General features: G+C 44.4%; 1 long non-coding RNA gene across 2 annotated transcripts; it reads left to right on the plus strand.

Annotated features, from left to right (window-relative positions):
• Window positions 1-256: 256 nt before the first annotated feature.
• LOC127314168 (uncharacterized) lies at window positions 257-18,581 on the plus strand. Of its 2 annotated transcripts, XR_007859453.2 has the most exons (6): window positions 257-783; window positions 2,098-2,154; window positions 2,257-2,604; window positions 2,752-3,276; window positions 3,801-4,028; window positions 18,482-18,581. It is a non-coding gene; the product is annotated as an uncharacterized lncRNA (long non-coding RNA). The 2 variants fall into 2 exon arrangements; XR_007859452.2 differs by having other exon boundaries at window positions 258-2,154.
• Window positions 18,582-24,335: the final 5,754 nt, after the last annotated feature.

Here is a 24,335-nt window from a genome sequence, read left to right on the forward strand (position 1 = left end):
GTCCGGAAAATCAACCATGGATTTAATGCACCGCATAGGGAGGTGCTCCTCCTTTAATCTTCATCAGTATTTTCTTACCAAAAACTAAGCCAATCGTAATTTTGTGCTTAGAGCAAATCACGGTACTATAACAAAATCCCACCGATTAATTTATGAACAGTTCATAGTTTTAGTAATCCCTATAAACAAGGATGCAATTTGCTTTGATTGGGCAGTAAAAAAAGGACGCAATTAAAGTTGTAAAAAAAAATCCAGTGCCAAAACGCAAATCCCCTGCTTTAATTTCTCCACTCCACCCAACTCCCTCGCCGCTCAGCGGCTCGGCCAACCCAACCAACTCCCTCGCCGGCGGCCCCTCCGCCTCCCCTGATTCCCCTAGACGCCGGCTTCAAGGTCCTCGCCATCTGGAGCGCGCCTGGAGCTGGGCGCCCCCGTCGACGCTGCAGTCGTGGGCGACGGCCGCCATGTCTCCCTCCACCCGCCTCAATCTCTGCCTCGACGCACCAGTCCTGGGCGACGGCCCAAGCTGCAGCAGCAGCAACAACAGAGGCCGGCGTTAGAGGTGGAGAACCTCCTCCATAGCGTCCTTGTCCCGCCACCGTGGCTCGCCCCGGGGAGACAATGAGGGAGGAGATGGTGGTCGCCTTCCCGGAGATGCGGCCGCCGGCGACCTCCTGTACAACCTCCCCGAGCTGCGGCCGCCGGCGACGTCCCCGATCCGCTGCTGCCGGAGACCACTCCGTCCCTCTTCCGTCGGCCACCTCCCCAACTTGCAGCTGCCCGGTGAGGTCCCTCACTACGTACTCTGCTTGCACTTGCCATTTCATCTTCAGATTTGGGTAGCCTGTGTGATGATAACAGCATTGCTTGTCCCCGCATATTTGTACTAGACAAAAAAGTTTCTGGAACACATGTCCTGATTCAAGAAAATGTGTGAATTGTCAATGGTTAAGAAAGTGATGATCTATATGCATGGTCCCATGCGTTGTTCTTTTGTGTGCATACTAATAAGCAAATAGTAATTCAGCGCCGGTGTTGTCATTACATTCGAATGCGTACTTCTCCTCTCTATTTCCTCTGCCTGAAACCTCACTATCGCCGGAGTTGATTCAGATCTGTGCGCGCGCGTGTGTGTCCACTGGGAATAGGGAGGTGAGCGGGCTCGTGTTGGTCCCGACGGTGCATTTGCATCTGAGGGATAAGAGTGTACATGTTTTCTACGTAGTGATCTTGAAGGAGGAGCCAAGTAGGCAATATATAGGTAGTGATCTCGCAGTTTGGTGGGTTTACTTTTATATAATAAAATAGATACTCGATTTCATTCCAAGGAAGATAATAATAAGGCGTTCCTCCTGTTCTTGCTACTGAATACCTCCTATGCATGTCAACCTAAATACTGACTTTTTTACATCAATGGTCTTTTTTCTCCCCTGATAGCGTCTCTGAAGAAAAAAAAAATCTCTGTGCTGTTCACGGTTGCTGAATCGATGTGCTTACCTAGTTTTACCATCTCACTTGTTTCGAAGCAAGCAGACAAGCAGTGCTAATATAGGAGCACGGAAAATGCAGAACTCTTGCGTCTTGTAGAAACCTGGTTATCTTTTATTTCTTTTGATTTGAAGCATATACATGTAAGCTTGTATGATACAAAGTTAACACAATTGGATACTACTCCCTCCGTCCATAAAAGGATGTACGAGATGTTTCTAAATTTGGATGTATCATCTAAATTTAGACAAACTTGCGACATCCTTTATGGGCAGATGTAGTATTATCTTTGTATGATCGTAGTTTTAGTACTATCTCTCACTTGTTTCAAAGCAAACAAATAACTCATGGTGTAATGAACTAATGATGATGAGTGCGAGTACAAGGCTTAGAAAGTTAGAATTTGGTCTGCAACCTTTACCTTCTTTTGTTTTGATATATATCCGTGTAGGCTCATATGATTTACATCTAACAGCTTTTCTTTTGCGTCTGTTTTAATATACCATAAAAGAAAATTTGTGATGTTTACAAATTTCTGAAGGTCTTTCTAGTTTTGAAATTTTGATGAATATTGTCAACTAACACTTTCTATCGCGGGACTTGGCGAAGGAACACATTGAGGACTTTGCTTTGTTAGATCCATCATCATCCACTAACTCCATGAAAGTAACTACTCTTTCTATTCCCTTTATTCTGTTATTACGAGTTATGAGCACTCATGCAACATTTTCCAAGTTTTGAGTACTAAAGTTTATAGTTTTGTTGCAGGATCCTGCTGAAAGTTCAAACTGAACAAAGCTTTGTACCATGGGTGCTGAGAAGCAAGAGACCAATAGTGGTACAAGACAGTGTTGCTGCTTCCTCTGTGTTGGTCAAAACACGTGGCCAGCTCGGTCAGCGGCGTCTAGAATGTGAAGTGCTGCTGCTAGCCGCTGGATCTGGCATGGACAAGAAAGAAGAAAACATTGTTGGTAGCTGTGAGTTGAATGTATCTCTGCACTAGAGCTTCCTAGCAGTTTAGTTAACGCAGCCGCAAGAGCAGCAGGCAGTGGTGTCCTCAGGGACACGCCATTAGTTGAATTGGTATCCACCACTATGACAACGGCCTTCTCTTAGGTAACGCCTGCTTCTCTTTTTTTCCGAGTTCTACAATTTCAGCATATTCCATGCGTCTGATGCAAAATATTACCATAAATAAATATCATGCAATTTCCTTGACTCCTGAATGTTGTTTTCTGACTTCTTTTTTTGCATCTTTTGCAGATTGCTACAACGACATCTCTCTCTCGACCCCCTTTCTCCACTCAACTTGCTTACACCGCTGCAGCCTCTTGGTACTGCTCCCCGCTGCTTGTCCCACCTTGCCGCTCAGCGGCAGGCCACCCCACCACACCCACCCTACTCCCTCGCCGCCAGACACCCCCACCCACCCAATCCCCTCCGGCGCCTGGTTCCCGCACGTCCTCCATGCCCAAGACGTCGGCGTCAAGAACCTCAACCTAGTGCTGGTCCTTGCCATCCAGAGCGCCTGAGCTGGGCGCCCCTGTCATGCCCGCTATGGTGCCTTATGTTGACCTTGGCTGACGGCGCCCCTTCACCCCTCCATACCCCAATGCACCAGTTGCAGGCAATGACAGAAGGAGCAGCCTAGACCTCCCGGAGCTTCCGTTAGCCACATTCTGGAAAACCTCCCGGAGCTGCGGCCGCCAGCAACGTCCCCGACCGCCTGCTGCCAGAGACCATTCCGTCCAGCCGCCGTCGGCCACGTCCCAAACTTGCAGCTGCTAGGTGATCTCCTCCTCCTCCCCTCCATGCATTCCTTGCACTCCTTGTAATTTTTGCTTCTTTTTGTTTATCATGTTGATGCACTCAACTGGACACTGCTAGGTAGCTACGATTAGTACAATGTACAATGGCCATGCATGTGTCGATGGATTTATGATACTCGCTTGCTTTTTGTTGAATAGAAAATGGTAACGGGTTGCTACTGACCGAATAAACCTTATTGAACAAAATGTACTTCAGCTCTTATGCAGTATCAAGTTTCCAATTTCTGTTACAATTTCGGGTCCATTACTACGAACAAGTTCAAATAAATAGCTTTGGAGCTTATACTCTCACAGGAAGAAAACATTACAGTAGTTGTTATGCGTCTTAGTGCTAATTCTTGCACGGCCAGATGATTGAGTGGATTAGTCCACCAATCTACTGGAGAAAACCACTCAATGCAACATTTATTCTGTTATGAGCAGTTGAGCACTCATGCAACATTTTCCAAGTTCCAAGACCTAATTTTTATAGTTTTGTTGCAGGACCCCGTTGAAAGTTCAAACTGAACAGTTTGCACCATGGGTGACCAATGGCAGTACAAGATGGTGCTGCTACCGTGTTGGTCGACACACACTGCCAGCTCAGCCATAAAGAGCGGAGTCGGAATGGACAAGAAAGAAGACAACATTGTTAGTAGCTGTGTGAGTTTAGTGTATCTCTGCACTACAGCTTACTATCAGTTTAGTTAACGCAGCCGAAAGAGTAGCAATGTCAACACCCGGATTTTTAAGTCCAAATGCCTATTATGTCATACATCGCAATCCCAGGAATATTGTTGTTGCGAGGCATAATAGTTAAGTATCACAGTCATCATTCATTACAAACCATAAGTCTTACCAATTTGGAATCACATGATCCATATTACACGAATAGTTGATCTATTGATCAACGAACAAACACAAGTTCATAGTTCAACATAGCGGAAGCGTAAGATACAAGGACTCTCTAGTCCACAGGCCAACGCTTGACGTCGGAAGGCGCTTAGTTGTCGTAGGCGTCCTGCTGGTCATCTCCTTGGTCATCTTCATACTCTGGCCATTTGAATAGCCAGGGACAAAGCCGTGAGTACGTTGAGTACTCGCAAACTAATACTAATGTAAGTGCTAGACATTTCTAGTATGGTTTGCTAAGCTCTAGTTTATTTGCATAAAGCTAGTTTTGGTTCACAAAGTTTGAGAAAAGCTTACTCAAGTGCTAACTAACTCAAGTGGGAACATTAGTGTCATTCCCACCATTCAAGTGGTGATTTCAATTCAATTCACCACAAGTCATTTCACCATCATCCCTTTTCAACATCATTTTCAAAGACATGACATCGGAAACTGTATGGCCTTTCCAACCGTCCGTAACCGTGGACGCGGCTATTCGAATAGGTTTACACTCTGCAGAGGTTGCACACTTGTGCCACAACATTTGATTTCATCCGTCGGGATTTCCCCGAATCATCGTAACACAGTACGCGGATCATCAACCATAACCTTTCACTTACGAATCCTAGTATGAGCACCTCTCCCCATGAGCTTGGCCTCCCAGTGAACACCAACTGTCAACCTGGGAACTGCACAGGGCTTGGGCCGGACATTCACCTCATTTCGCATCATATCATATCTTTTCTTTTGTGGTAGAGGCAGCTTTCGGCATAACCCCGATGACGCTTGTTTAGAGGGAACCCATACTAAGACGCATAAACTTCCAGTTAAGCCCTACCCATAATCAGGTATTGTGGGGGTACTTAATAATTGGAAAGGTATCGCATTCAAACCAACATCATTGTTTTATCAAAAATCACCATCTTCTCTTGTTCACATTCACCTTCAAAATCATTCAATGGAATGCATCTTCATTCCAAGGTTTCAAAAATCCTTCCAAATCACATTGTTCCCATCTAGAGTAGTCAAGTATTATTTCATTAGCACTAGCTCTAAATCATGAGGGGTGCTATCTTGCTTTGCTTGGAGAGACTAACTAACTACTCTAGTAACCAACTTGTACTTCGACCAAAGTTAACTATAAAAGTAACTCATTTAGAAAACAAGTAAAGATTGTAAAGTAAAATTGGGATAGGCTTATGTAAGATAAGATAAGAAACATGGTGCCTTGCCCCAAGGGGCTTTGCACTTTGCAAGAATATTAGCTTGCATTGGTAATAGCTTGCCTTGGTAGTTCTCAAACTGTTCCTCCTCCTCCTCCTCTTGGTAGCAACCTTCTTCTTCGGCGTACTCTTCGGTGCTACCGTCTAAATTTAAATACGAGTATAATTACTCACTAATTCAATGGCTATTCCATACATCACATATAACACACAAACTACTCTATGCACACAAATAAATTAACTAGGGTACATGGGTTGTGGGGTTTCAATAGAATTCACTTCTTTGCATTTCATATGTAAATGATAGTTTCCATAGGTTCTTGAGAAATAATTTCCTCTCATTGAAATCTTCTTAAGATTTAATTTCTCAAACAATCATGGATGAACTCATATTGACCTAAGTCAAATGTTCATCCTCATCATTTGGGAAAATGATTTAAATGAGGTGGATCACCTCATACTATTTAAATAACACTACATTTGATTTAAATCTCAAGTAATTCATATAAGAGAGTTTGGGACCAGGGGTCCAAACATCCCATGAATCCATGTGAGACAAGTTTAAATGAAGTGTAATACTCCACATAATTTACCTTAATAGTTTTGGACAATATCAACTAGTTAAACTAGCCATAATATCCATTCATTAAACCATGGCATGATCATACAAAGTGACCACACCATTTTATTGCATAAACAATTAGTGTAAGTAAAATGTGAGCTATTAGAGTTGGAATTAACTTAATATCTATTTTGGTTGATTTTTAAGAATTATTTGAATAGGGAAAAGTCCCTGTCTTGTTATTTTCATCACATTAATTCTACAAAGAATCTGGCCATGAGGCCAGTGGCATGTTGTAGAGAATTTCAGTAGCTTTCCAACAACATAAAATTCACTAAATTTGGTTTAGCCAATTTGAAATGATTGAATTTCAAAGTGGAGGCAGTATTCAAATTCATTTGCAATTTATTAAACCTAGTTTGAATAAAAGGGCCGGCGGGAAACAAACGTGGGCCGAAACGGTTTGAAAAAGGGAAAACGGCCCAGCAACGCATCCAGTGCGCGCGGGCCTGCTGACAGGGTGGGGGCCACCCGTCAGTCTCTTTTAAAACCCGAAACGGTATGGAGACGTGTGGTGCGTTGGATTAGAACAGGATCGGACGGTGCCAGTGCATCGTCTTCTCCGGCGAGAGGCAGAGGGTCTGGCGGCGAGGGTAGGGGGTCGGAGAGCTCACCGTGGCTCCAGCAAGGTATGGCAGTGTGCGCGAGGTAGATGTGGACGACGGCGAAGCAGCTGGTAGCAGTGGCAGAGCTCGAGGTGGCCTGGATCAATGGCGATTGCTCCAGGGCTTCCGCGGCTCCGATCTTGCAATTGGCCTTGCTCCGGCGACGATCGAGGTGGCTAACGGTGCGAGGCGAAGTGGTGAAGGGTGGGGAGTGAGGTGGTGTGCTCAGTTGCTTCCAGGGAACGCTCTATTTATAGGATTGAGCAAGGGTTGCGGGGCAGTGGCAAGGTCGACCATGGCGCGGCTTCTCCGGCGAGCGGTCGAGCTAGGCGAGGGTGCGGCAGTGTTCGACGGTTCCTGGCGAAGCGAACGGTGGCGACAGCTTGGTCGGGCGGCGTCTGGATTGGTCGCGTTGCTTCCACGACGGCCGCGGCGTTTACGGGAACAGGTCGTCGTCTCCGGCGCCGGCGGTCATGGGTCTGGGTTCCGAGCGTGTCTGGCGCGGCTGAGGTGTCACGGCGGTGCGCTTGGTGAAGAAAGGGGGGGCAGGACGTGGGCGAGGTGGCTGCGCGGCGCGTGGCCAGTGCGCGTCCATGGCGCGCATGGTCGCGACGCGAGCGGCATGCCGGGCGATTTTGGGCGCGCGATCTCCGGTGAGGCTAGGGCATCTATGGCGACATGGCCGGTGCTAGGTGGCGTAGGAGTGTGCGGTGGCGACGTTTGGCAAGGTGGCCAGTGGTGGCGAGCAAGGGAGAGAGGGGAGGCTCGGCATGGTGGCACCATGGCCGGCATGGTGTGTGCATGCATGCTATGCATGCACCACTAGGGTTTCTATGCTGCCTTGTGAGTGAGAGGGGACCAGGGGACCAGTAGGGAGCTAATGGTGTAGTTAGGGTTAGGTTAGATCACTATTTCAAATAGTGTGTAATAGTGTCATATTTGGAAAATGTGAGAAATGTCTAAATTTGAAATTATTAAAAAGGTGAAAGTTTTTGAAATGTGAGTGTTGCTATTTTTTGTAAATGACCAGAGGTGAATTGAGGTGGTGGTGGAAATTTTAGAATTCAAAAATTTGCCAAAATGGCTAAGTGAGGAATGTTGAATATGTTAAAAAGTTAAGACTTTGGATGAGCATTGCTCATGATCAAAGATGATTTTGGCCTGGTGATCTTCATCAAAGTTGTTCACCTTGATGTTGACTTTGAAATGGTGCAAAGAGTTAGCAAGAGTTGGTTTGGGAAAATTGAATGGCAAGGGCTCAAAGTGGTGATCAGACTATAATTGTCAATTTTGACCAATATCATATGTGAGTGGGATTTGTGTTTGAAATTCATTTGAATTGTGAAACTTTGATTCCAAAAGTTGTAATAAGTGTTTAATAACATTATTCAACTAATGGTGAAGACCAAATTGGTCTAGGGTCAAAATTTATAAAAATGCCATAGGGCATATGTGAGGGTTTTTAGGGTTTTGCAATTTATGGATTTTCTTCCTTTTTGATTTATTTGGTTGGTGATCTTCATATGATCACACTAGGGTTTTAGAGCATAGCAAATACAAGTAATAACAATCATCATGGCATATCACTCAAATGCACAAGTCCTATGCATGGTACTATATGCAAATAGAAAAGTTTTTGTTGGTTTGAAATTTTGCTTTCTGGATTTCTCTAACTTTCTTTTTATTGAAATTTGGGGTATTACAAACCCTTCCCCCTTACAAAAGATCTCGTCCCGAGATCGAAAAGAAAGTTAGGTACTAAAGAGATCTGGGTACTCCTTCTTCATGAAGTCTTCGCGTTCCCATGTGGCTTCATCCTCGGTATGATTGCTCCATTGGATCTTTAGAAACTTGATGCTTCGGGTGCGGGTGGTTCGGTAAGCTTCTTCCAAGATGCGAATCGGCACTTCGCGGTAAGTCAGATCCTTGTTGATATCCACCGATCTGTGATCGATGTTCTTGAACTCTTCGGTCTTCTCCGGGACTTCAAGGCACTTCCGGAGAAGTGAGATGTGAAACACGTCGTGCACAGCCGACATTTCTTCAGGCAACTCCAGTTGATAAGATACTTCACCTCGGCGGCTGAGGACTTGGAAAGGTCCGACATAGTGGGGCGCAAGCTTTCCTTTCAGTTGGAACCTTTGCATTCCTTTCAAGGGGGATACTTTGAGATAGACGAAATCTCCGATCTCAAAGGTCATCTCCCGACGTCTCTTGTCGGCGTAGCTCTTCTGTCTGGATTGCGCAGTCTTGAGGTACTCTCGGATCTTGTGGACTTTCTCTTCGGCTTCACGAAGAACATCAGGGCCGAAAACTTGGCTCTCTCCGACTTCTGACCAGTTCAGGGGGGTACGGCACTTCCTTCCGTACAAGGCTTCAAAGGGGGCCATCTGTAGGCTGGCTTGGTAACTATTGTTGTAAGAGAATTCTGCGTAAGGTAGGCAGTCTTCCCACTTGGATCCGTATTCCAGTACGCATGCTCTAAGCATGTCTTCCAGTATCTGGTTTACTCTCTCGGTCTGTCCGTCGGTCTGAGGGTGATAGGCGGTGCTGAAATTTAGGCGGGTGCCTAGTCCTTCATGCACCTTCTGCCAGAACCTTGAGGTGAACTGTGATCCTCTATCTGACACTATCGATTTGATGGTTCCGTGCAGAGCGACTATTCTGGAGATGTAAAGTTCAGCTAACTTTGGGCCTTGATAGGTGGTTTTGACGGCGATGAAATGGGCGACTTTGGTCAATCTATCGACCACTACCCATATTGAATCATTGCCTTTGCTGGATTTGGGCAGTCCGGTGATAAAGTCCATTCCTACGGAGTCCCATTTCCATTCCGGAATCTGGAGGGGTTGTAACAATCCGGCGGGTCGTTGATGTTCTGCCTTAACTCTCTGACAGATGTCACACTTAGCGATATAGCTACCGATCTCTCTCTTCATTCCGTGCCACCAAAATTGTTCCTTTAGGTCCTGGTACATCTTAGTACCTCCGGGGTGGATTGAATAAAGGGTGTCATGGGCTTCTTGCAGAATGACTTGTTTCAAGTCAGAGTCCGATGGTACGCAGAGACGTTCTTTGTACCAAAGAACTCCGGCTTCGTCTACGGTGAATCCGGGGGCTTTTCCTGCGGCTATCTGTTTCTTGATTCCGTCAATGCTAGCGTTGTCTTTCTGGGCTTCCTTGATCTGACCAACCAAGGTGGGTTGCAGTTCTATGCTGGCTAAGAATCCTTCACTAACAAGTTCAAGTCTGAACTGTTCAAACTCTTGGTGCAAGCTGGGCTGTTCGGTTGCGAGCATGGAGTTCAACTGGCACGGCAGTCGACTCAAAGCATCCGCTACCACATTGGCCTTGCCGGGGTGGTAGTGAATCTCCATGTCGTAATCCTTGATCAATTCGATCCATCGGCGTTGTCTCATGTTCAGCTCCTTCTGGGTGAATATGTATTTGAGGCTTTTGTGGTCGGAGTAGATCTCGCATCGATTACCCATGAGGTAATGACGCCAAACTTTCAAGGCTAAGACCACGGCTGCAAGCTCGAGGTCGTGGGTTGGATAGTTCTGTTCATGTTGCTTGAGTTGTCTTGAAAGGTAGGATACAACCTTGCCTTCTTGCATAAGCACGCATCCAAGTCCAGTCTTGGAGGCGTCGCAATATACGTCAAAGGGCTTTGCGATATCTGGCATGATCAGGATTGGGGCTGTTGTCAATCTACTCTTGAGCTGTTGAAAGCTCTCTTCGCATTTGTCGGTCCACTCAAACTTTCTGTCCTTTTTCAGCAGTTGGGTCATCGGTCGAGCGATGCTCGAAAAACCTTCTACAAATCTGCGGTAGTATCCGGCTAATCCAAGAAAAGCGCGGACCTCGGTTTGTGTGGTTGGGGCTTGCCATTCCATAACGGTTTTGATTTTGGCGGGATCAACGGCAATTCCTCCTGCGGACAAGATGTGTCCCAGGAATCCAACTTCTTCCAGCCAAAATTCACACTTGCTAAACTTGGCATATAACTTGTGCTGTCTAAGGGTTTCCAGGACAATCTCCAAATGCTGTTCATGTTCTTCTTCGGACTTGGAGTAGACGAGGATGTCATCGATGAATACAACGACAAACTTGTCCAAAAAGTTCATGAAGATCTTATTCATGAGATTCATGAAATAAGCGGGGGCATTGGTCAGTCCAAACGACATGACGTTGTACTCATACAACCCATATCTGGTGGTGAAGGCAGTTTTTGGAATGTCGGTGGCTCGGATCTTCAGTTGATGGTATCCAGTTCTAAGATCAATCTTGGAGAAAACTCAGGATCCGGTGAGTTGGTCAAACAAGTCTTCGATCTTGGGTAAGGGGTATTTGTTTTTGATGGTGACATCGTTAAGTTTACGATAGTCCGTGCATAAACGATTTGCAGCATCCTTCTTGTCGACAAACAAGACGGGGGATCTCCAGGGGGATGCACTTGGTCTAATCAAACCTTTGGCGAGCATGTCATCTATTTGCTTCTTCAGCTCCACAAGCTCGGTTGCGTTCATGCTGTAAGCTCTCTGGGCTATGGGTCCAGTTCCGGGGATTAACTCTATGATAAACTCGATATCCCGATCCGGGGGCATACCGGGTAGATCATCCGGAAACACATCAGGGTAGCGACAAACGACCCTGGTTTGATCCAGAGTTGGCTTGGATACACTTTGGTTGCAGGTGAATTTTCTGGGTAGTTTTTCAGAGACGTGCTCAACTACGATACCGGTGCTACTAGTCATGGTTATGGCTTTCTTGGCGCAGTCTATCAATCCATTGTGTTTGGACATCCAGTCCATTCCTAGGACAACTTCCAAACCTTTGGTTCCAAGTATGATTAGATTTGCAAAGAAATCTACATCATGGATTTTGATTGGCACATTTTTGCAAAATTTTCTGGCTTTGGTGGTTGATCCGGGGATTTGAACTATCATAACATGTTTCAAACTGAGAGGTTGAATTTTACTTGTTGATGCAAAGTCTTCGGTGACAAAAGAATGAGATGCTCCGGAATCAAACAACACTCTGGCAGGGATGTGGTTGACAGAAAACATACCCAGTACAACATCTGGTGCTTCCTGGGCTTCTTCAGCGTTCATGTGGTAGAGGCGGCCGTTGCGGTTGTTGGGGTTGTTGGGGGCGAACTTCTTGCCGGTGGAGACACGGCGTTGCTGCTGAGCAGGTGCAGCGGTGTTGCCGGCGAGCTTGGCAAGACGCTTGGGACACTCGTTGGAGTAGTGCCCCACTACACCACACTCATAACAAGTGATAGTGGTCTTGTCCTGCTTGTTCGCAACGGGAACGGCATTGCTTCCGGTTCTGGGAGCGGTGTTGGTGTTGGTGTTGGTGTTGTTAGGGGCTCGGGGTGGAGCGCGGTTGTAGTTGTTGTTGTTGTAGTTGTTGTTGTAGCCTCCTGGCTTGGAGTTTCCTCCACTCCGGTTCTGATAAACGGGGCGAGAGTTCTGCATCTGAGGTTTGTTGTTTCTCGGAGTGAAACCTCCGCTTGAGCTAGGGCGAAACTTCTGGGGGTGGCTTGATCCACTCTGATTCGCCATGCGGCGCTTGCGGTTTTCATTGGCTTGGTTTAACTTGCCCTCCATCTGGATGGCGGAGTCAACAAGGGCTTCGAGGTCGGCGAAGGGGATGTTGACGAGGACAGTCTGCATCTCATCATGCAGTCCGTTCAGGAATCTCTCCTTCCTCTTTTCAACGGTGTCGGTCTCATCAGGGGCATACCTCGACAAAGTGAGAAACTTGTCGCGGTATTCAACCACCGTCATGCGACCTTGTTTCAGCTCACGGAATTCATCCCTCATCTTCTTGATAAGACCCGGGGGTACATGGTACTTGCTGAACTTGAGTTTGAAATCCTCCCAAGTCATGAATTGACCTCCGTTCATGGCACGGGTGCTTGTCCACCAAGCGTGGGCTGGTCCAGCGAGATAGTGAGTGGCGAACAAGACTTTCTCGTTGGCTTCTACTCCGGCTACCTCAAGATTGTTCTCCATAGTCTGGAGCCAATCGTCGGCATCGAGGGGCTCCTCGGTCTTGCTAAACACCGGAGGGTTGGTGTTTTGGAAGTTCTTGAGTTTGGATCCGGGGTGGTCATGATTTCCATGGCCTTGGTTAGCGATGTTCTGCAAGGCGATGAGGTTGGCTTGGCGTTCGGCTCTTTCGGTTTCCCGGTCTGCAAGCATGGTCTGCAGAAGTTGCAGCATCGCGTCGTTGGTGCGATTCGGAGGGGCCATCTGAAGATGTAGAAGATTATGAGATAAGAGGGAACATTCTAGGGTTCATTTTGGTTAAGTTTGAAAAATATTCGAAAACTTGTAATCTTTTCATGACAAACATAACATCCATTCATTCATGCACACATAGTACAAACTACACACATACTCCAATGGTTTTAAGAACCATTCTCATGCTACGATACAAGGGACGGGATACAACTCACACCTACTATAAGTGAACTAGTGCAACTACTCCTCATCATCGACATCGATCGGGACGTAGTCGTCGGGTCCTGCCTCCAGGAACTCGTAATCCTCCTCCTCGGTGTTCTCGTCTTCCTCAAAGTCGTTGTCGTCACTCAGGAAGGCGTCTCCTCCCTGAATGTCGATGCCTCCGTCGTCATCCTCCAGCTGGCGAATCTGATCCTCCTGGGCCTTGACAGTGGCCTCAAGTGACGCGATCCGGGCGCGAAGGCGACGAATCGTAGCGTCCTTCTTGGCACGCTGCTGGCGAAGGCTCTTGCGATCGTTGTTGAGTAGCTTGATCGCCTCACCCTGCTCGGTGATGTGAGCGTGGGTCTGGTTCGCGTAAGCGCGAGAGGCGTCGAGATCCCTCTGAGTCTGGTAGAGCATGAAGTCCAGGTGCTCAGCATGGTGCCTCAACTCCGGGTGCGGCTGTAGCTCCATGGGCACTCCCGCAGCATCACGCCTCACAAGGTGGGCGTAGCGAGAGGCGAGGATGCTCACCACGTTCTGTCCACAGAGGCGCGCAAGTGCCTCCTGAAGACCACGTGCGAGTCCGTCGAGCCAGTTGCTCTCGCGGAAAGAGAAGAGGATCCTCTCCGAGGTGGGAGGCTCCATCTTGCCCCTCAAGTCGGCAGTGATCACCCACTGCAACTCTCCTCCGGGCGTGTCGTCCAGCTGAACCCCGTGAAACTCGGGGTGTGGGCGCCCAAGGAAGTCAGAGAGGGCGTTGAGGTCGTGCTCGAAGATCAAGCTTCCTCCGTTCCCAAGCTGGTAAAACTTGGTGTTGATGGGTTCATTCAGCGCCATCTGAAAGAGAATTGGATGAGTAAGTTAGAGAGTGCAAAGTGTGGCAAAATTTTAAGTTGATTCAAATAAGATAGAACATGATTCATCAAATTTTGGCAAAGTCTCCAAGACAAGAGTGTAGAAAGTTTTCACAAATAGTATCTTTCGTTTGATTTCAAAGTTAAGGTTTTCAGAACGCCCATTCTAACTAAGGTCTTCTAAGGTCAAACAATGGCTCTGATACCAACTTTGTCAACACCCGGATTTTTAAGTCCGAATGCCTATTATGTCATACATCGCAATCCCAGGAATATTGTTGTTGCGAGGCATAATAGTTAAGTATCACAGTCATCATTCATTACAAACCATAAGTCTTACAAATTTGGAATCACATGATCCATATTACACGAATAGTTGATCTATTGATCAACGAACAAACACAAGTTCATAGTTCAACATAGCGGAAGCGTAAGATACAAGGACTCTCTAGTCCACAGGCCAACGCTTGACGTCGGAAGGCGCTTAGTTGTCGTAGGCGTCCTGCTGGTCATCTCCTTGGTCATCTTCATACTCTGGCCATTTGAATAGCCAGGGACAAAGCCGTGAGTACGTTGAGTACTCGCAAACTAATACTAATGTAAGTGCTAGACATTTCTAGTATGGTTTGCTAAGCTCTAGTTTATTTGCATAAAGCTAGTTTTGGTTCACAAAGTTTGAGAAAAGCTTACTCAAGTGCTAACTAACTCAAGTGGGAACATTAGTGTCATTCCCACCATTCAAGTGGTGATTTCAATTCAATTCACCACAAGTCATTTCACCATCATCCCTTTTCAACATCATTTTCAAAGACATGACATCGGAAACTGTATGGCCTTTCCAACCGTCCGTAACCGTGGACGCGGCTATTCGAATAGGTTTACACTCTGCAGAGGTTGCACACTTGTGCCACAACATTTGATTTCATCCGTCGGGATTTCCCCGAATCATCGTAACACAGTACGCGGATCATCAACCATAACCTTTCACTTACGAATCCTAGTATGAGCACCTCTCCCCACGAGCTTGGCCTCCCAGTGAAGACCAACTGTCAACCTGGGAACTGCACAGGGCTTGGGCCAGACATTCACCTCATTTCGCATCATATCATATCTTTTCTTTTGTGGTAGAGGCAGCTTTCGGCATAACCCCGATGACACTTGTTTAGAGGGAACCCATACTAAGACGCATAAACTTCCAGTTAAGCCCTACCCATAATCAGGTATTGTGGGGGTACTTAATAATTGGAAAGGTATCGCATTCAAACCAACATCATTGTTTTATCAAAAATCACCATCTTCTCTTGTTCACATTCACCTTCAAAATCATTCAATGGAATGCATCTTCATTCCAAGGTTTCAAAAATCCTTCCAAATCACATTGTTCCCATCTAGAGTAGTCAAGTTTTATTTCATTAGCACTAGCTCTAAATCATGAGGGGTGCTATCTTGCTTTGCTTGGAGAGACTAACTAACTACTCTAGTAACCAACTTGTACTTCGACCAAAGTTAACTATAAAAGTAACTCATTTAGAAAACAAGTAAAGATTGTAAAGTAAAATTGGGATAGGCTTATGTAAGATAAGATAAGAAACATGGTGCCTTGCCCCAAGGGGCTTTGCACTTTGCAAGAATATTAGCTTGCATTGGTAATAGCTTGCCTTGGTAGTTCTCAAACTGTTCCTCCTCCTCCTCTTGGTAGCAACCTTCTTCTTCGGCGTACTCTTCGGTGCTACCGTCTAAATTTAAATACGAGTATAATTACTCACTAATTCAATGGCTATTCCATACATCACATATAACACACAAACTACTCTATGCACACAAATAAATTAACTAGGGTACATGGGTTGTGGGGTTTCAATAGAATTCACTTCTTTGCATTTCATATGTAAATGATAGTTTCCATAGGTTCTTGAGAAATAATTTCCTCTCATTGAAATCTTCTTAAGATTTAATTTCTCAAACAATCATGGATGAACTCATATTGACCTAAGTCAAATGTTCATCCTCATCATTTGGGAAAATGATTTAAATGAGGTGGATCACCTCATACTATTTAAATAACACTACATTTGATTTAAATCTCAAGTAATTCATATAAGAGAGTTTGGGACCAGGGGTCCAAACATCCCATGAATCCATGTGAGACAAGTTTAAATGAAGTGTAATACTCCACATAATTTACCTTAATAGTTTTGGACAATATCAACTAGTTAAACTAGCCATAATATCCATTCATTAAACCATGGCATGATCATACAAAGTGACCACACCATTTTATTGCATAAAAAATTAGTGCAAGTAAAATGTGAGCTATTAGAGTTGGAATTAACTTAATATCTATTTTGGTTGATTTTTAAGAATTATTTGAATAGGGAAAAGTCCCTGTCTTGTTATTTTCATCACATTAATTCTACAAAGAATCTGGCCATGAGGCCAGTGGCATGTTGTAGAGAATTTCAGTAGCTTTCCAACAACATAAAATTCACTAAATTTGGTTTAGCCAATTTTAAATGATTGAATTTCAAAGTGGAGGCAGTATTCAAATTCATTTGCAATTTATTAAACCTAGTTTGAATAAAAAGGCCGGCGGGAAACCAACGTGGGCCGAAACGGTTTGAAAAAGGGAAAACGGCCCAGCAACGCATCCAGTGCGCGCGGGCCTGCTGACAGGGTGGGGGCCACCCGTCAGTCTCTTTTAAAACCCGAAACGGTATGGAGACGTGTGGTGCGTTGGATTAGAACAGGATCGGACGGTGCCAGTGCATCGTCTTCTCCGGCGAGAGGCAGAGGGTCTGGCGGCGAGGGTAGGGGGTCGGAGAGCTCACCGTGGCTCCAGCAAGGTATGGCAGTGTGCGCGAGGTAGATGTGGACGACGGCGAAGCAGCTGGTAGCAGTGGCAGAGCTCGAGGTGGCCTGAATCAATGGCGATTGCTCCAGGGCTTCCGCGGCTCCGATCTTGCAATTGGCCTTGCTCCGGCGACGATCGAGGTGGCTAACGGTGCGAGGCGAAGTGGTGAAGGGTGGGGAGTGAGGTGGTGTGCTCAGTTGCTTCCAGGGAACGCTCTATTTATAGGATTGAGCAAGGGTTGCGGGGCAGTGGCAAGGTCGACCATGGCGCGGCTTCTCCGGCGAGCGGTCGAGCTAGGCGAGGGTGCGGCAGTGTTCTACGGTTCCTAGCGAAGTGAACGGTGGCGACAGCTTGGTCGGGCGGCGTCTGGATTGGTCGCGTTGCTTCCACGACGGCCGCGGCGTTTACGGGAACAGGTCGTCGTCTCCGGCGCCGGCGGTCACGGGTCTGGGTTCCGAGCGTGTCTGGCGCGGCTGAGGTGTCACGGCGGTGCGCTTGGTGAAGAAGGGGGGGCCAGGACGTGGGCGAGGTGGCTGCGCGGCGCGTGGCCAGTGCGCGTCCATGGCGCGCATGGTCGCGACGCGAGCGGCATGCCGGGCGATTTTGGGTGCGCGATCTCCGGCGAGGCTAGGGCATCTATGGCGACATGGCCGGTGCTAGGTGGTGTAGGAGTGTGCGGTGGCAACGTTTGGCAAGGTGGCCAGTGGTGGCGAGCAAGGGAGAGAGGGGAGGCTCGGCATGGTGGCACCATGGCCGGCATGGTGTGTGCATGCATGCTATGCATGCACCACTAGGGTTTCTATGCTGCCTTGTGAGTGAGAGGGGACCAGGGGACCAGTAGGGAGCTAATGGTGTAGTTAGGGTTAGGTTAGATCACTATTTCAAATAGTGTGTAATAGTGTCATATTTGGAAAATGTGAGAAATGTCTAAATTTGAAATTATTCAAAAGGTGAAAGTTTTTGAAATGTGAGTGTTGCTATTTGTTGTAAATGACCAGAGGTGAATTGAGGTGGTGGTGGAAATTTTAGAATTCAAAAATTTGCCAAAATGGCTAAGTGAGGAATGTTGAATATGTTAAAAAGTTAAGACTTTGGATGAGCATTGCTCATGATCAAAGATGATTTTGGCCTGGTGATCTTCATCAAAGTTGTTCACCTTGATGTTGACTTTGAAATGGTGCAAAGAGTTAGCAAGAGTTGGTTTGGGAAAATTGAATGGCAAGGGCTCAAAGTGGTGATCAGACTATAATTATCAATTTTGACCAATATCATATGTGAGTGGGATTTGTGTTTGAAATTCATTTGAATTGTGAAACTTTGATTCCAAAAGTTGTAATAAGTGTTTAATAACATTATTCAACTAATGGTGAAGACCAAATTGGTCTAGGGTCAAAATTTATAAAAATGCCATAGGGCATATGTGAGGGTTTTTAGGGTTTTGCAATTTATGGATTTTCTTCCTTTTTGATTTATTTGGTTGGTGATCTTCATATGATCACACTAGGGTTTTAGAGCATAGCAAATACAAGTAATAACAATCATCATGGCATATCACTCAAATGCACAAGTCCTATGCATGGTACTATATGCAAATAGAAAAGTTTTTGTTGGTTTGAAATTTTGCTTTCTGGATTTCTCTAACTTTCTTTTTATTGAAATTTGGGGTGTTACAAGCAAGCAGTGGTGTCCTCGGTGACACGCCGGTAGTTGAAATGGTACCCACCACTATGACGATGGCCATCTCATAAGTTATGCTTAGGGTCCTTGTTCGGCAGTATCTCAATTTCTTAGACATTACAAGAGCTAATTTTTTAGCTTCTTCTAACTAAGGGTTGCAAGGGTTTATGTAGTTTCAAATTTTGCACATTTCCCACTTTTACTCTACCACTTTTCAGTACTATTTATGCTCCGCTATTCTCGAAGTATGATCAACTTTGGCACCTCTGCACCAGAATTGTCGCATGCAGCTACTTTTGTTTGTGTCGGTGTCAGATGTTCCCTGAAAAATTAATTTTAGCAACTAACTTAATCAACTGAGCAGCTTGAGAGTTAATAAGGAATAACTTGATTTCAGTTATTTGGATGAATCTAAAACTTGGAACTCTAACTCCTATTCCTCAGGTTATGCACTTGTTTTTATCAAAAACAAATGCAGCACACAGTAGAAGCCTCACCATTGTATTCTCACTAACATAGTTCACCAAAATGAAATAGTCCAGTACCTGGAGGTAACATTTTGTTTTGTCTTCTTTACCAGGGACCTCTCTGGATACTTTTACTATTCTAGAATCTCAACCAGGTGGAAGTTTTTCTGTATTAGAACTCTACACATGCTATTGATGTTCATTTAATTTTGAATTCTGGTCAGCTAGATCATTTTCAATCACTAGAGGCTACTACATGTGATACGTTTTATGATACCCTTATGCTAGATTACTAGAGTATTTCAGAATTCAGGTGTATCAGTGTGTATTTGTTGCTTTAGAGTTGAATGTGGAGCCATTTAGGCTAGATTGTTCTACTCTATTTGCGGGTGCAGATTGTTCATGTAGTTTATCCCTTTCTTGAACATTTATCAGTTGCCTTATGAGGATTAAGTGGGATTGGCTTTTTTTTTTCTGTTAGGCCACCTCCAGATAGAAGAAACATACATACACTCCCAACCATGTAATTTTGGCTCAGTCTGTGAGGTATATATATGCATGTTTCCTGTTTATGGCAAAATTTTCCAAAACCCTTGCTAATGAAACTAGAATTGATTAGCTAGGTTAACTGCCAGTTTTCTCTCTTCATTCACTGCTTTTTTTTTTTCTCGGATCAACCAGATGAGTGTGATGACCTAGCGTACCACTGCATGGTGTAGTACACAAGTCATTGATATAACACAAGTGAAACACCGTTCCACTCATATTACATCTCTCAGAGTGGTACAACAGAAACATATGCGAGTCCAAGGTATGTCTATAGAAGTACACACGAGCTGTTTACAGAAGATCAATACAGCCTCCTACTTTACAGTGAGGTAAAACTTCAAATAAAGCTCCAGAAGAACAACTCGTAGTCTAACTTGTTGCTAACTCAAGCTTAAGAGCTAATTGGCTTGCTATAGAAATCTAGTTACTTAGGTGCTAGGATTAGGGAAAGGTTCCCTTCTATTTCTAGTCTAGGTTTCCATAATAGCTGATGCAGAAGTTGACTCCATTGACTTCTTTGATTGGATTCTTCATCTTGTTGCAGTTGGCTCCTTTGTCTTCGAGTTCCACGGTAGTTTCTCCTTCAGTGCCTTGATCTAAGAAGGGGGTTCAAACGAGATAGAATGAGTACGAGCGTACTCAACAAGTTCATATTAGGAAATATGTGTATCATGCACTAGCTACAGCCATAGACCAGAAAGTCATAGGCCAATGCAAGTTTTCATAAACATTTCTTCAAAAGGTTTATTTTATTCTGAAAACTATGCCCGCCAGTCTTCATAGGTTGACTAGAACTTCGTGGAGTTCCTTTCCTGCCGCGTTCGCAGTTCCCTTCCCGGAACAGGGAGTGACAGTCACAATTCTTGATACCCTCTGCAGAGGTGCGTTACTTTACCCCATAAGAGAACTTATCCTTGTTGCCGGCCGAGAGTATGTCCTCGTCCACACTTCCTTTGGTGTGAGGCCCGGTATAAGAACCAAGCCAATCACTGCCTTCTCCGCGACTGCAAACCCACCCTTTTGTCCACCCGTACACCCCCAGTAGTTCCCGATTACGGCTTTACTCACGGTGCACTTTGGACAATCCATCATAGATCGTAGAGCCCATCATCACTAATGGATGGGGATTTAAAAGGCTATCCCAACCTACGGCAGTGCCTCCAACATCCCGCGGCTCTACCAATCCGTTGGCGTGCAGAAGGGAAAAGATACAGCTGACTTCCCCAGAGCCATTATAGATCTTATGGATAACGCGGTATGTACGGCGCTAGAATCACTGGACGGCATTGGTACTTAGTCCTAGATGAGTAGTACCCATGCAATGGAACCTCCACCATATCAACACATACCATGGTTCCATTGCCCACCACATAGTCATATTCATAATTGTAAAATAATACTTTGCTTTTCAATGCATGAGTGATAAGTATGGTACTTTGCATATAGTTTGATACAAATAATCAAATGACATGAGCAAGCGATGAACTTTCCTTTCTTGACTGCAAGATTATGCAGGCAAAAGCTTCGATATGTGATAACTCCGAATTCTGAAATACCATCATCGTCTGGTAAGGATAATGTTTAAAGAACTGGCAAAGATGCTATAATGCATAATATGAGATGCAATCGTCCCGAGCGTAACTTAATCTCAATGATTTAAGATGTATGAGTTGTAAAGATTTCTTTAGGGTTGGTTGCACTTTTAGAATGGTTCTCAAACAAGGTTCTTATTAGGGCTTGGTTATATTAGCATCATATCCAAGTGATATAAGACATCATAATAATCATACACATAAAAAGTAGTGGTGGAATAATATAAAGAACAGTTGTCAATTTTAGGTTCTACAGAACATGGTGGATGTTTACTTATACTATACTTCAAAAGAATAACTTTTGAAGAACATGTTAATTAAGAATTAATGAGTATTTCAAAGAAGGATTAGGGCTTCTAAGGTTTGATTGACATTTGTACTTCAAAAGAATAGCTTTTGAAGAACAGGTTAAATAAGAATATGAACTACTATACATAGGAGCTATTGCTTTCTATGGTTTACTATTGGATTCAATTAAGTTTATTATTGGTTCATTTAGTTTCACTAATAGGAACTAGTTGGGTTCTTTGAGTAGAATGGGTTTATATGTAGCAAGTATTGGTAGGGTTATTACTATGGCTTCCCATATACAACATATCAAAGGATGGTTATTAAGATGGTTCCATAGGTTTGCTATTAGGTTTACTATGACTTCATATTTGCTTTACCAAATAATCTTTATTGGTTTCTAAGCTAAGTGGCTTATCATTTCCTAAGTAGGGTTGAGTGGAATAGGGGCATGTGATGTGAATTGCTACACAAGGTTGGTACTAGGGTTTATCATTATAGTTCTACTAGGGTTTGATGGTTGAGGTTGATCCTAATGGTATGGTATATATGAGTGGTGATCAATGGTACTAATCCAATTAACAAGTTAGGGTTTATACCTAGGTGATACTAGTGAATCATATAGGGTTTAAATTGAAATAGAGACATGAAATGATGACTCAAGTTAATTGGTTCTATGTTGGTGGATCATGACTTGTATTTGTTGGTCACCTAATAAGGTTCTATATGTAAGGTGACATTCACATGATCACATGTGATAAGCAACTAGGGTTTAGGGTTACTTCTAAAGTGGAATGATCACATGGTTAAATCTTTAGGGTTTTAGAATTGAAACAATTTGAGATGATCACATGAAATAATGGAATCAAGGTCTTACTCAAATTGAAACTAGGGTTTCTAAATTATGGTACAACTCCTAAAATGATGATTGGTAATAGAATTGTGGTTAATAATTACTTTGAATCAAAATTAGTAATGGTTTAACATTTTTTTAATTTTTACAAGATTTAATAGTTAGAGTAATTCTTATTTAGGTTTAATTAAGAATCAGTGTTTAATAATTGTTATTAGGTTTAAAGTATTTAATTTGTTAACTTAAGAATGTTTAAGTAAATAAGTTTTGATTTACCAAAATAATATTGGCTTATAATATTTTCTTGAGTTATTACTATTTAAAGAAAATACAAAATAATAATTTGCAAATTAGGGTTTATGAATTACCACTAATAATTAAGTTAATGTAAATATGATAAATAAAATTAATCCTAACATTTTACTTAATTACTGAATAACTAATATTTAATTTTGAACTTATCTAATTTATTGATTTCAAAATTGTATTTTAAATAATTGAAATGGCATAATTAATAAGGTTAAAAATAAGTGAATTTTTATTTTGACACACATTTTTGTTTTATATTTTATTTGAATAGAGTTTATTTTTGTGAACATTTTGATATATTATTCATAGTTTTCTGAGTTGAAATGAAATTTCTATGATTTTACAAAGTTTCAGCATTTTCTGGAATTTGAAATTAAAACGAAATCACTAAACGTACCGGTTCGCTGCCTAACTACAGACACTGACGGGTGGGGTCATTGACTGGGTCAGTTGCCACGATGGCAACGACCAGTCAACTACTGCTCGAGGCCCCACCGCCACGCTGGCGTTGCCGGCGGTTAAACACCGACGGCCTGGATACGGTGGCGCTGCCGATTTAGTGACCCCCAGGACGGCCTAGTGCTATATTTTGACTCTCCCTAATATGCTGAGACTGATGGTGGCGATGGCTTGGCGAGGGGATCACCGGAGCTACGCCGGCGACCATGTCCCGCGGCGGTTTACTCCGGCGAGCACACGAACTACGGCTACGGTTGATGCCAGGAAGAACTAGAGGGGTCCAGAGATGCGCAATCTCACCATGAATACGATGGTGTGGTCGGCGACGACGATTGCCACCGGAGTTGAGCTTGATTCCACCATTACCGGCGATGTTCTGAGAAAGGGAATCTTCAAATTCGCCCTGCACCTTACTTCGCTTGATGATTGCTTGCACCCAGTGGCTCCTCTCGACGAGGCGCTTACAACGAGCCACTGCACGGAGCTAGGGGTGGTCTCCTCCGTCGAACTCGTCCACGACGCTGGCGACAGTAAGTGGATACTGGTGAGAGATAGAGGGTGATTGAGAGAGAATGGATGGGCGGCGAGGTACTAGGGTTTCCTAGAGAAGCTACTGGCAAATTTATAGAGCACGGCGAGGTCCGTATCGGTATTTCACCGGCGGCAATGGCTGGGATGCCTCGCCGACGATGGAGGTCTCTGGGGCGCGAATCTTGGCACCAATGGATAGGACGGACGCGAGGGATATAGGGGAACGTTCTGGAATCCTCTGCAAGGCCTGGAGCCATCCCTATCCACAGTGAGGAGGTGGCAGGAGCTCGCCGGCTCGCTGTCGAGCGTGGACAAGACGACGGTCTCATTTTTCCTCTCGTACGATTTTTAAAGCAACCAAAACGGTAAGTGGCTTTGGGCTGGGCTGATGCTGGGCTTGGTTGACGTGGTGGTGATGGGCTGCTGCGGTGCTGAGGTCCACCAGGTAAGGCTTTCCCTCTCTTTCCCTCTCTTTTCCTTTTTAACTTTTCTGTTTTTTTATTTTCTGGTTTGAATTTGGTATTTGAATTCACATTTGAATTCTGTTTTGTTTTACAGGTTCTAAATACTTGAGTATCAAGATAATTTGATAATCATGCTTACTGCATGGTTTTATTATTTTAAACAAATATTTTGGTTAGGATTTAATTGAGATCTTGTGAGACTAGAATTAAATAGAAATAGTTTAGGTATTTATCTCAACTCTTTAAATTTGGGAATCAAACCTATTTTGAATGATTTGAAGTTTATAACCAGTGCATAGTAAACATGTCCTTAAGTTTTATTATTACTTAACAATAGTGAGGT

This window comes from Lolium perenne, chromosome 7 (genome assembly GCF_019359855.2).
Source record: "Lolium perenne isolate Kyuss_39 chromosome 7, Kyuss_2.0, whole genome shotgun sequence".
In the NCBI taxonomy this organism is placed as follows: domain Eukaryota; kingdom Viridiplantae; phylum Streptophyta; class Magnoliopsida; order Poales; family Poaceae; genus Lolium; species Lolium perenne.